This window comes from Stylophora pistillata, chromosome 2 (genome assembly GCF_964205215.1).
Source record: "Stylophora pistillata chromosome 2, jaStyPist1.2, whole genome shotgun sequence".
In the NCBI taxonomy this organism is placed as follows: Eukaryota; Metazoa; Cnidaria; class Anthozoa; order Scleractinia; family Pocilloporidae; genus Stylophora; species Stylophora pistillata.
In genome coordinates, this window is record NC_142520.1 from 6,466,289 (window position 1) to 6,480,080 (window position 13,792).

The 13,792-nt window shown below is 39.1% G+C and overlaps 1 pseudogene; it reads left to right on the forward strand.

The window, feature by feature from the left end:
• The first annotated feature begins 323 nt into the window (after positions 1–323).
• Positions 324–13,555, forward strand: LOC148736859 (uncharacterized; annotated as a pseudogene).
• The last annotated feature ends 237 nt before the right edge of the window (positions 13,556–13,792 follow it).

A 13,792-nucleotide genomic window follows, 5' to 3' on the forward strand; every position in this document is an offset into this window, starting at 1 on the left:
CGTGACAAAACTAAAATCGTAATTGCCGCCGATGTCTGCACCATGCATTTCTAGCTATCATGAAATGGCGCGCTGTTATAGCTAGTCAGAGCGCGTGTTATTTCAAGATGTTGCCATCTTTGTGTGGTAAAGTGTTTTCTTTTTTAATTCATATTTCGGAAGCCCTATCTAAATGCAAAGACAGCTGACGAATCTGTGTGGCAGTTTGCATATTTTTCGAGAAGCACTCCACATATCCTTCCATTTTCCTATGATAAAATCATTTACCTGACATGTACGCACGATTCTGAAACGTGGTTACCACCACGTTTACATGCATCTAGATGCACCTGCCGACCATTGGTAAGACCATAAAAGGCTCAGGTAAATGGATACTTCAGTTCCCTTTTTGACCGTCTTCTTTTCTACTTTAGTAGATTTATATTAAATTAACTATATGCTTTTTCTTTCTACCTTATTTTCTAATGATATAGAGAAAAGCTTATAAACTGCAATGGGTAAATGACAATTTTCTATGTGAAGAGTTGGAGTAAGTCATTGCATAAATTAGCGTAACCATGATTTATAAATATTAAGAGCGACTTGGTGAGTTGACTGAGTAAATATCGAAAAATGTGACACATGGTCGAAAAATCGAAAACCTTCGTATTTTATCCAGAGACACCTTGAAGTGAACATAGAAACTTGGTAAGGTTTTGTTTTTTCATAGCTTTGCTTCTTTATCCCAGAAAATTCACAAAAACTGGAGCGCGCATCGGTAGCTGTAAAATGATGGAAATCAGTGCCCCGAGCTGAGGAAAACACACTTTGCAAAAGAAAGTCGCTAGAGAAAAAAAGACTCGCATCAGTTTTATAAATTTGTGTAGGAAAGATTTAGGTATAGTTTAAGTCTATGCGGGACCATTTCATTTAATTTGATGTTCACAGAACGCTTTTGAAAATCACCAAAATTTTAAAAACGCCCATCGAAGCGCAAATCTCGATTTTGACGCCTAAAGAGCACCTGTTGAATCGTAGAACGGTTGATCTACGTTAAGTATTAGCACAGGTGTCCGAAACGTGTGAAAAGCGAGAGACTAATTCTCGGACACGAAAGTGTTGATCAGAGATCAAAAAGACATTAAAAGTGTCACGTTTTGTGTGGAACTGTGTTAGATTACACAAGACACCTGGGACGCCCGTGGTATTTGCAAGCAAATTGGCTGAGGGGATGGGGAATAACCTCCGGAGAAAGAATGAACTATCCAAGTCCCCCCATGTCATAAATACTGGGGTATGCAGAAGATGGCTGGGGCAGGGATAAGAAGGACGGGGCAAGCACATCTGAGGGCAGTACAAATTCCAAACCTTTGTCAAAGCGGTACATAAAAATAACGGCACATAACTTCCTCCGTGCAGCACTTTTTTAATGATTAAGATTACATCTTTCCAGTTAGATAGAGAAAATATATCTGTATAATCACTACGTTTCTCATGTTTGGCTACTTGGCTACCTTCTTTGGCAAGAATACTAAATAATTGACTGGTTGAGGTTAATTTTCAAAGCCACTGTTTCCAAAATGCAAGTATTTGATGTAGGCATATCGACCTGGGTAGTAGTCTTACCACCGGTACGAGTAACTTAACAAGGCGCGGTAGTCTCTGGAGAAGAAGAAGTGTAAATATAAAGCTGTTGAACGTTTGCTTTTAGAAAAACTTCAGAGAAAGTTGTGGTTTTCTAGGTGTGATCCTTAAAGAACTTCTTTTAAATAAACAAATAATCAAACACTACACTTTTCTTTGTCGCACATCTGCAGTGATGTAGGATGGGCTATGTCCTTTGCAGACCTTTCGCTCTCTTTTTTGTTATTGAGGGAGCAATCAACAATTTTAGGACTGCAATCCCCTTTTGTGACACAGCAATATGGATGGTAATGTGATATTTTGTTAAATAAGCTGTAGATTGGAAGTAAAATGCGAAACAATTGAGTTTGTGTGTGAATGTGAACATTTTGGAACAACGGACGGCATCGTAAAATCAGCTCATCTTATCCAACTTTAAATTTTGATTAAATTGCACTGAATCATTTCCCCAAAAAATCCTTTGGACATCGAAAAGAACCACACTTCACCTTCCAAAAGCCAGATTTTCAGTCCATTATTTTGTATAGCACATAGTTAAATAACCGGTTACTTTTGACCTATTTTTAATCTTGCTAGAGGAAGGTCGGTAAAATTCAACCAGGTTGTGTAAATAAACGATCAAGAATTGCTCAAATTGCTGTGAACATATTTATTGAATAAAGGCTGATAGTTTCGAAAGAAACTGTTTGGGGCTGCGTCGGTGGGAGTAACGAAATAATTTGGATATATCAACAAAGTTGAAATGGTAAATTATCCACCGTCACGATTACAAAAGCTGACGTTTCGAGCGTTAGCCCTTCGTCGGAGCGAATAGAGGAATTGTGGGTTGTGTGTGCTTTAAAGGCAGAGAATGGAGCTACGTTATTTGTGGGAACATAGCAACGAAAAAAACACGAATAAATTGGTGGAATGAAAAGCGTTCGTTGATCCCTGTGGAATTTAGACTGCCGGTTTGAAAGATGAGCTTTCGTTCAGGAGTTTTACGGCTTTCCGTGCTACCTAAGTGTAAGGAAAGACCGCAGACTGCCATATGTTGCTTAGAATGATTAGGTAAATTAAAATGTCTAGCGACTGGTTTCGATGTGTCCTTGTCATTCTTTTCCACGTCTTGAAGGTGTTCTCGGAATCGGTCACCTAGTCTTCTGCCTGTTTCGCCGATGTATATCATTTTGCAATAGGTGCAAGTTATGCAATAGATTACATTGGCGGAGGTGTACGTGAAGTGATCGGTGATCTTAACGGATCGTTTAGGTCCCGATATTTTAGCAGTGTTGTGAATGAAAGGACACGTTTTGCATCGTGCACGAGCGCATTTAAAAGTGGCTGGTGGTCATTAGTCTGAAAAGAACTTCTGACCAAAAAAATTGCCTATGTTTTTGTCGCGTTTGAATGAACCGAGCGGAGGCTGCGAAAATATAGTGCGTGTCTCTGGATCATTTTGAACTAATTTAAAGTTTTTAAGAATGATGGATTTAACTGAGTGTTTGTGAGGGTAAAACGTGAGAGTGAATGGAATGCGGTCGGAATCTTCCTTATACGACGTTTGTAGTGCTGAATGTCGATCAATAAGTTGGGCGCGGTGGTAATCCCACTTGAACGACAGAAACAGGGTAACCACGTTTATCGTAAAACTGGCACATCAAAGTTTCAATTGAAGGTAACGGTTTATGCACTAGTGTGTATTACAAACCTACAGAATCGCATAATTACTTGTTATATTCGTCTTCGCATCCATCTCACGTTAAGAATTCCATTCCTTTTTTCTCAGTTTCTAAGACTTCGTCGTTTATGCAGTGATGACGCTGATTTCCACCACAAATCAGAGTCAATGTGTCAGTAAAATGGAAAAGTAAAATTTGGAAGATCTAATAAAGCGGGTGATGAATATGAAACAAGCGTCTCGAGAGCTTTGACAAAAATCAGATTGATGGATTCCTATTTAAGCAAATATTACATTTGTATGCAGTTTTCTATGTCATTACCCGTTAATTCGTCCCCAGTCCTTTGAACACTTTATAGTTTAAATAGGGGGTCTTTTGGACCAGATAAATCCGGCTTTCAATTTTTTTTTAATTTTTCCCTATGGAAAGTAGTTTTTACATATGTTAAGCTAATTATGGAAGCAAAAAATTCGTGTGATAGTCGCCTACCCTTGAAAAAAATGCCGACGTAAAGGTAAAGCAAATACTCTATGAGCTCACTAAAATGGAAATTAATTAGGAAGGAAAGGATAAAATGTTTCAGGACGAAAAGAAAGGAATTACATGCGAACGAAAGTATATTTTAATTCAAATCATTAGAGGAATTGGATCAGAAAGTGTGCAACGAAAACTGATATTTCAGGATGTGAAAACCTGTATAAAGACCTGAGGAATATTCATGAAGCTAAAGGGTTAGGGGCAAGTTTACAGCAGATTACAGTGTCCTCGCGTGTTACTTGAATATCTATATGTATGCTGTCCATATCTACATGGAATGCACTAAAATAGACTACACGTGACTGATAATGTTAAGATTATGGTCGTAGCCCTCGATAACAAACTTAATTTTAGAGATCGCAACTCAGAGCAACTTACTGTACAAGGAACTTAGTCTTCCACACAAACCTAGAATACTGCACTCCCTTGATATAAGGAGTAGACAAATTTTAGAGTGATTACGTTATCGTTGGATCAGTGTTAGGTTATGGTGAAACTAAAGACAAATATTGAGTGCCGTCTAATTATCAAATATTGCGCAACGATGTAATTAAATTGTATCAGTCTATAATATTAGTTCATCAGTATGTGGGGAGTTGACCTTGGTGATAACATATAAAAACTTGCTGCAAAAAAATCAATGAACTTATTTAAAAATAAGAATTACAATCTCGGGAGAGATTATGAGACAAGTTTATTTTATTGTGAACGAAAAATAATTTAGCCATATGGCTGCGAACATCTGGCGTATTCCTCCCAACATAGTTCATAACTCAGCTAGTCTATCAGAATTCTAACGTAATCTTGAGAAAGCTATCATTTGAAATCATTTTTTCTATTGCATTTTTCCATATTATCACTAGTTTATTAATATTTCGTTTTATATTATGTTAATGATTTATCTAATTAATTTACGTTGTATACACACGTTCGTATTTTGAGCGGCTCTGGACCCAAGAAGATATATATGTGTTTAAATAATGAGAACTTCTGTGTTGTCTGGCTAATTGTTAATGATAGACCGACTTCTCTAAATACGCCTTTGTGATACACAAATATAAGAGTTTCAACGGTTATATACATAGACGACTTCTGACGTCAAAAATATAAATAAATTGGAAAAAAACACGTTTCGGTCCGAGACCTTCTTCACTTATTTACAACTTTTGAAATAAAAAAAGAGCATTGAATAAGATCGAAGTGCTAATGATTACGTAATTACAGATAACGACTACTGAACTGGTGCTAATAAAAGATAACAAAAACCTAATTACAAAGAAAGCAATGGGCAAAATTCAAGAAACAAACACTAAAAACTAAGAGATAAGAATACTAAATATGTTAAAATGAGTGGCGTAACCAATTGCAAAGAAGCAATACGGCAAGCAAAAAAAGAGGAGGCCCACTTTTAACCACAACTGTAATCCGTAACAAAATCCCAAAACAAGGCCTTTGGAGTCCGAAAGGGCAAATTAGCAACAACATCCCTGGAGGGGCCTTAAATGATACTAATCATAATAAGATCCCTTGGCAGGGTCTCTGAGCCCAATCCACTCCTAAAAGGCCGGCAAAATGCCAGAAAAGGGCCTTTGAACGATCAATTAGTAGCGCCTAATATAAGATGGAAAGTTAATTATAGCAAATTCTATTTTTTTAATGAAATCTCTTTCTTTTATTCAAACCATGGGGTGCCAAAGAGAACAACTGAGCACCCCAGTAAGCTTCTTTTGTGATTAAAAGCCTATCGATCTCTTCAGAGCCACTAGGGACCTGTACCTGATCAATGCATTGGAACGAAAAATCGTCCAGGGTGTGTGGGGTTTTGTTAAAGTGTATCGCTACTTCACAAGCTGTTTTCTTTGCGAGCATAGCAGATTTGTGATTTTCAAATCTAACTTTAAAGTCGTTAGTAGTAGATCCCACGTATTGCGGGCGAAATTTCTTGCGAATGTGGCTTGGTAGACGACCTCGCTTTGTAAACATTCCCCTCCTAAAGGGCATTCGTTTTCGTTCCTGCAGTTGCACAATCTTTGGGGGCGGCTATCTTCGGAAATTTTTTCGTTCCTAATTGTGGCTTTGTTCTGCCCGTCTATGATCTCTTTCATACTGGGTGTGCATGAGTAGCTCAGTTTAATGGTGTTTCTATTGAAAATCTTCCTCAGTTTGTGGGTGACTGGAAAGGACTTGTCAATAAGGTTAATAAACGCTCTGTCAATGTTGGTCTGGACGTTTCTGTTAAATGGTGGGTTAAACCAAATTATGTTTCCTCGCCTTTTGGGTTGGTATTGCGGTCGGTGCGGTTCCGGTTCAGTGAAGTGCAACTTGTATGTGTAGCAACTCTTGTGTAACGCGTCTTGGTAGGGAGGTGCGGCTTTGTTAAACATGTCTTCGTCAGAAGAGATTTCAGAAAGTCTTTTATTAACTGCTTCGGGGATGTTTCGTAGTATGCAAGGTGGGTGGTTAGACTTGCTGTGTACGTATAGATGGGTAGTTGCTGGTTTGGAATAGGGTCCGAATCTGCCGGTTATCAGGTCAAGCGTTACATCGAGAAAGTTGATGATTTTCTTGTTTGCCTCGATGGTAATTCTAAGGTTGTTTTGGGAAAATATCGTGCAAATCTGTTTCTTAATTCTCTCCACTTTTTCTGCAAGGCCGTCGTCACGGTAAAGTCCGATGTTAATTTCTGGTATAGTCGCAAGCTGTGATAGGAGGTAGCAGCCGACTAGTTCACATGTCTCCGCTCCATCATAACTTCCCATGGTGACGTCGAAAAGGCCGTTGGAATTTTTCTTCTGCCACGAGGTCTCATTACTAAATAGTAGTGACTCCTTAGCAAGCAGGACGATTTGGCGATCATCTGGAGAGATGGTCGTGTAGTTAGACGCGAAGTCGAGGGCACGTCCGAGTAGATCTTTCGTTATTGAGGGGTAGAATTCTACAACATCGAAGCCGATGAAAGCAGATTCGCATTTAATTGGTAAGTTTTTGAACCATTGTAGCACAGAGGATGTGTTCTTCCATTGATTAACGCCTGTTGCATTTACAAGTTTCTGGTTAATATTTTCGAGAATTTTCTTGCTTATTTTTACAATTTCCTGTTTTGATGGGCTGATCAAACGACAAGTGGGTCTGTTTAGGAAATTGTCTTTATGGTCTTTAAGTGTTAAGAACGCATCTCTCTGGGCGGTAACTTCGACCCGGTCGTCAATACCTAGTTTCTTCGTGATTGCTTTGGCTACGGCGTCAGTTTTTCTGAGTTGCTTGCTGTCAGCTTTCTTGTATGTTTTGGTGATGTTGTCGTTCAGGAGTTGATTATACTTCGTGGCCTCTAGCTTGTAAAAATTGGTAGATTTGTCCGCTTTAACGAATAAGCGATTTTCATTTTTAATCAACTTGATATCTTCATTCAGTTCTTTCTGAAACTGGCATTTCGTATTCTTTAATTGGACACTTTGGATTAATCGTTGCATGCCGTCCTCAAAGTCGCGCAGCTCTTCGATGACCGGCGGGCAGTTGTTTGTCTTGAAGCCGAAAGTTTATTTCTCTTATTCGTTAAAGCGTCACCTAAGTCACTTAACAGATTTAGTTGTGTTGCTTTGAAACAGTTACATCTCCACTTAAAATAAATCTCTGGTAAATACGTATTTTCTTTTTGTTCCTTTTTGAGTTTTTTCTTTTTTAAATAACTATATGTTAGCGTATAGATTAGTGCATTGTAGTGTAGTGTAATCTGATCAGCGCAATTTGGTGTATCTCTAAGCAATCTGATTGGCGCATCTTTTTTTTGGTCTATCTTAAGGCAACGTGATTGGCGCAGCTTTTTGGTGTATCACAACCAATCAGATTGTAGTATTTTTCCATGTCGCACCAGTCAGGGCGTTCTTGCTAATCTGTGGTTGGACAGGTCTTCAAATTTCAGCGAATTAACGCGTGATTCGGGGAGAGCGGCTCTCGAATTAAGGAAAGGTATTAGTCCTATTAGGAAAGCGGCGGTGTTGAGATCAGCTAGCGACCATGGCGATTCTTCGTTCTATAGGAGACTGAGTGGAACATGAGGAAAATTTTTGAATCAAATATTGCTTGAGATGTTGATGGGAGTAACTTCAGAATACCCAGCCGTTATTGACTTTATGAATTGATTGCTCCCGCGGTCGCGATGTCGAAAAATAATATTAGAGGAAAGGATATTAAAAGCATTGGTACCGCGTTTTAGCCTACCAAGTTGGAAGAATAACGAAATGATATGGCCGTTAAACTAGTGCATCCGCAATCCCGCTCCCACGAAGTCGAAGGACGATATTCTACGAGCTCGAGAGGGCCTTTAAACTAGTGCTTCCGTAGTCCCGCGCTCACGAAGTGGAAGAATAATTAAAAGAAAGAGGCACTTGGGCTCCCGTAATTCCGCGCTTTGGAAGTCGAGGAATAATTCAAAGAAGGGGACAGTTTATCAAGTGTTGACGCAGTCCAGCGCCTTGTTCAAGGTGTGTTTTAGTTCGTATTCTCGACTGAGGGATATTTCATTGCTAGGTATGAGCTAGGGTGAATGCCTGATTGAATTAAAGTATTGACGATTTTAAAGGCTGATAGTTTCTAAAGAAACTGTTTGGGGCTGCGTCGGTGGGGGCAACGATATAATTTGGATATATCAACAAAGTTTTCATTCACAGCACTGATAAAATATCGGGACCTAAACGATCCATTAAGATCACCGATCACTTCACCTGCACCTCCGCCAATGTAATCTATTGCATAACTTGCACTTCTTGCAAAAAGATATACATCGGCGAAACAGGCAGAAGACTAGGTGACCGATTCCGAGAACACTTTCGAGACGTGGAAAGGAATGACAAGGACACATCGAAACCAGTTGCTAGACATTTTAATTTACCCAATCATTCTAAGCAACATATGGCAATCTGCGGTCTTTCCTTACACTTATGTAGCAACAAACGAACTCTTGAACAAAAGCTCATCTTTCAAACCGGCAGTCTAGATCCCACACAGGGATCAAGAAACGCTTTTCATTCCACTAATTTATTCGTGTTTTTCTCGTTGCCGTGTTCTCACCAATAACGTAGCTCCATTCTCTGCCTTTAAATGTACACACAACCCACAATTCCTCTATTCACTCCGACGAAGGGCTAACGCTCGAAACGTCAGCTTTTGTAATCGTTACGGTGGCCAATTTACCACTTCAACTTTGTTGTTATATACAAATTATTGCCGATTTTGTCTGTTGTCTAGGAAGTTTCATGGCCTGATTTGAGTACGCGTCGTTTAACACTGTCGGCGAGATTCGTTTTAAATTGAGTGGTCCCTTGTTAGTGTCGAGTTATTTTTTCTACTTTCTTCAGATTGACTTGCAATGCCAAGAGACGTCTTTATATTGAACAACGATTTTTGTACGAAACATGCCGGTTGATTTCTCTTTTTGTGGTGGATGACAATTCTGTCGGATGGTTGAGGTTTGTTTGCGGTCAATAATATGGTAAAGAACTATCATGGTGTATTACTTTCGGATGGTATCTTTCGAACTTTGAATTGTTGGAGTGATACTATGCAAGTAAGCGGGGATATTGTTTGGCTGCTTCTAGAGTACTTTATAGAACACTGGACTGTTTTTTTCTATCCATAGGGAAAGTGATCATGTGGAGTGTTTTATATCTGGCCGTGGATGATTAGTGGATGTCAGTTAGTAAGATTTGAATTACCTGTTGTTATTTTGAAACTGATTTCGTTTGATGCGAGTTAGACGTTTATATTTTGATGTTTGGTTTAAGCCAAAATTTAAAATCAAATTGAAGTCTTAAACATTGTTAAGGTTGTGAAATAAAGCTGCCATTGCTAGTGGTAATAGTGCTTATGTTCAAACGAGGGTCAATCTTAGGAGCAGTTTGTGAGATATGTTGGGTAGAATTATTGTGAGTGTCATGAATCCATCATCTAGAGCAACAGGTGCAAACAAACTGACACAATGTAAATGGAATAGCTGCATAAGCTTTATAAGCAATAACCTGGGGTAGCTGTTGTCGAATGACATGAATATTATTATTAAAAAATGAGTGAATAGTTCAGCTAAGTAAGCACTACAATGGGCAGAAAAAATATGAAGGTTCAGGTTTCTTTAAAAGAAGATTGTTTTTGCATGGTTATTAATGATAATAGAGGAAAAATATTTTTACATTTATGTCAATTATGCTTGTAAGTTTCAAAACCAGTACGGAAAAACTATAGAATTGATAAGCAATTCTTTTATAAAAATGGCAATATAATTAAGTCTTTTGACGATAAAAATGAACGGTAAAACACGACATTTCGACCGTGCTTCGGTCATTGTCAAGTGAATGGAATGAAATACAGTAAATATATGTATATATACATGTACGAAATATAACACATTTTTTGCAGGTGTAAACAAACAATAAAACTACAAAGAAAGTGCTAGTAAAAAGCTAATTAAGAATGGCTGCCTGTTAGAATCAAGAATCGTCCGTCAGCGACCATTTTGGTGAATTGCTCATATTTTTCCCAGCGATACCCTTTGGTAAACTGTTTTCAGAAATCAAGTTTAAACGTTCCGACGAGTGTTGATTTTGCAGACATTTGCGAAAATTTGAGAACGCGGTTTAAGTGCGGTTCTCCGCCTGGCAAATTGTCCAGAATTCACTGCAAAACCCAAGCTCCGTTGAAGGCTTGAAATGAATTCAGTTAACAACAAACTTTGTATGTGTCAAGAAAAAGTCTTCCCATTTATTTGTGTTATCGAACAACAACAAACATATGAAACATATGAGTGAACTGCGGTTATGAGACGTATATAAGAACGATCCTTCGCAGTAAAGCACTATTTGAGCAATAGTGGAAACCAGACCCGAAAAAAATTTCAGGCCTGTACGGGATTCGAACCACTGACCTCTGCGATACTAGTGCAGCGCTCTACCAATTGAGCTAACAAGCCAACTGGGAGCAGGCCATCAAATTAATTCGATATAAACCCGTAGATGATAAATCGAACAACAACAAACATATGAAACATATGAGTGAACTGCGGTTATGAGACGTATATAAGAACGATCCTTCGCAGTAAAGCACTATTTGAGCAATAGTGGAAGCCAGACCCGAAAAAAATTTCAGGCCTGTACGGGATTCGAACCACTGACCTCTGCGATACTAGTGCAGCGCTCTACCAATTGAGCTAACAAGCCAACTGGGAGCAGGCCATCAAATTAATTCGATATAAACCCGTAGATGATAAATCGAACAACAACAAACATATGAAACATATGAGACATATTAGCTCAATTGAAACATATTAGCTCAATTGGTAGAGCGCTGCACTAGTATCGCAGAGGTCAGTGGTTCGAATCCCGTACAGGCCTGAAATTTTTTTCGGGTCTGGTTTCCACTATTGCTCAAATAGTGCTTTACTGCGAAGGATCGTTCTTATATATTTGTGTTATGTTAATTTTTTCCGTACACAGCTATATTGTGATCTTTTTTTTGTCCCTTAAGCAACACCCTCAAAAAGTGCTGTACATGGGGCGAAAAATAGGTAAAATTTAACGCGATAAAAGTATACCTGGTACATAATTTTTTAACTTTTTAACTAGATATTCGTAATAAAATGTCATTATTCAATACCTGAGTAAAATTTGGTGCTTTGAATCGGAACGCCTCCTTTTAAAAATACCACGGATATTTGTGTCCTGAGCGAGCAGAAGATATGTGTTGTGTAAACAAACGCTAATCTAATTATTCCCTGCCAGGTTAAAAAAAGGGTTTTGAAATCACCTTTAACTTTGAAAATTTTGGCTGGTATGTCACAAGATATTTGGTAAAAGGGAAATAATACATTCATAGTTACGTGAGAGCAAAGAGAAAATAAAATCAGTGTCGAAAATGTACATACGGTTGTTACATCGATCACCATTATGCAAATTACGACCTCAGCTGTACGAAAACTATGATATCTCTTCCTCAGTTTGTTGAATGACTTTTAAACAATTCAATGGTTGTTTTTCATATATATAGAGATAATATGTATATATTGATCAATAATTCTTGAGAATGCAACATGTTCTGGCTACATTGAAGCAATAATATCCTGAAATCAAGATAACGCCGGTCGCTACCACTCCTCCCGCACGCTCATGAGGTGCCAAGAAATCTCAGCGAACAGCGGGGTGAAGGTAGTCCGCGTTGACTTCAACGGCCCTCAAGGCGGGAAAGGGGCCGCAGATCGATTGGCTGCGAGCTGTAAAAGCCACATAAGGGCCTATATAAATCCAGGCCATGATGTCTGCACCGCCAACGACCTGAAGGAAGCTTTGCTATCCCACCGCGGTTTGGAAGGTGTACGAGTGGTGTCTTTGGATACCATCGGAGAAACGCCAGACGATGCACAAACCATTACAGGAATCACCAAGTTGAACCACTTTGAATTTACTTCGATGGGCTCTATTTCCTGTTGGCGCGCATATTCTGTCGGTCAAGGGAAAGTAATCAAAATAGAAAAATCCTCTTCTGGTGAGTTAATAGTTCCTGAATGGATCCAGGCCTTCCTACTAGTTAATAACAGTCTGTTCTGTTGGCAGGTTTGTTTCAATTACATGTAAGGAAACATTTTATCTGCATGTATCACAAGATACTTTCCATAAGAGGTTAAATGTTTACAAAATGTTGCTCAAACAAACATAATACAAGAAAAAAAAAAGGAGGGGGTATTTTAAACCCCTCTTACGTGGTATCGTGGGCTGCCTTGAAGTGTTGTGTGTTAATTCACGATAATTATTTCATAGCTGTGTGGCTGTTTATGTTTCTCTTACTATTTTTGAAGGTCCTAGAAAAGGGATTCTGCAAGAATCATTTTCTGCAGGAGATTTTCGTTCCTTTAAAAGTACCCACCACAAATCGTCAGGGGAGGAAAATGTGCTTCAAGAGACATCTTTTGAAGCTTCCATGGAACGTAGTCAGGGACCAGGGGTGTATTCCTGTCCTCAAGACGGCTGCATCCGTGTTTTTGAAAGGCTTTCAGCCTTACAAAAGCACTTGTAACTTGAAAAATGTACCAGTGTACCAGAAAAGCATTCATTAATGGACTTAGCAAAAGTTGGCTACCAATCATATTTGGAGGAAGGTGTGGGAAAGCTGCCATCGCCTCAAGCCCCTGTGGGACAGGAAGATTCTCGTGTTTCTCTGAAAGAAGGCTAGGCTCTCAGAGTAATAAAGAAGGCTTACAGATTCAACGAAAAACAAAAGTCGTACCTTCCGTCTAAATTTCGAATAGGGCGACGACAGGCCTAAAGCTTGACGCTGAGGTAGTTGCTCGAGACATGCGGCGTGCCCGGGGCACCGATGGTGCACGGCTTTTCCAGTCATCGGAATTTCTCATATCTACCCAGATCACCTCTTTCTTCTCAAGATAGAGTGCGTTAGTACGCTAAAGAGATGCTGATGACGCTGAGATCCGAGAAGGTCAGGAAGAGAGTAGTTTTAGCGAGGCAAAGGAGACTGTCACGTCAATACAACTTGACCATCCCCTGATCTACGATCAGTACAATCTTTGTGAAATGGCGCTAAAGGACTCTTTGAAAATCTTGAGGCTACCCATGTTGCAGCACATATGTGAAGATCGTGGCCTCAATATACCATCAAAGCCTATTCGTAAGAAGGCCCGGTACCTGGCTCTACTGAAAGAGATTGTCAGCAAAGGTACTTGCCAAAAGTCACCTTGATGCTGACTTTCTCTTTTGTTTAGCGGAATGGGAAAGTGAGGAAGGAACGAATGAACGGTGTATCGTTCCTAATCGTCAGTTAGTGTTTATCTTATTTTTTAAAAATGCAGGTGGGCCGGATCAGAAGTTGTTGCGTTTTTTTTTGTTTTTCTTTTAATCATGCCAGTATTGACCCTCACTTTTCTTTTCTGGTCTTCCCCTCATTAATGAGGTTCTCTTATCTGGTGGCCGAAATAT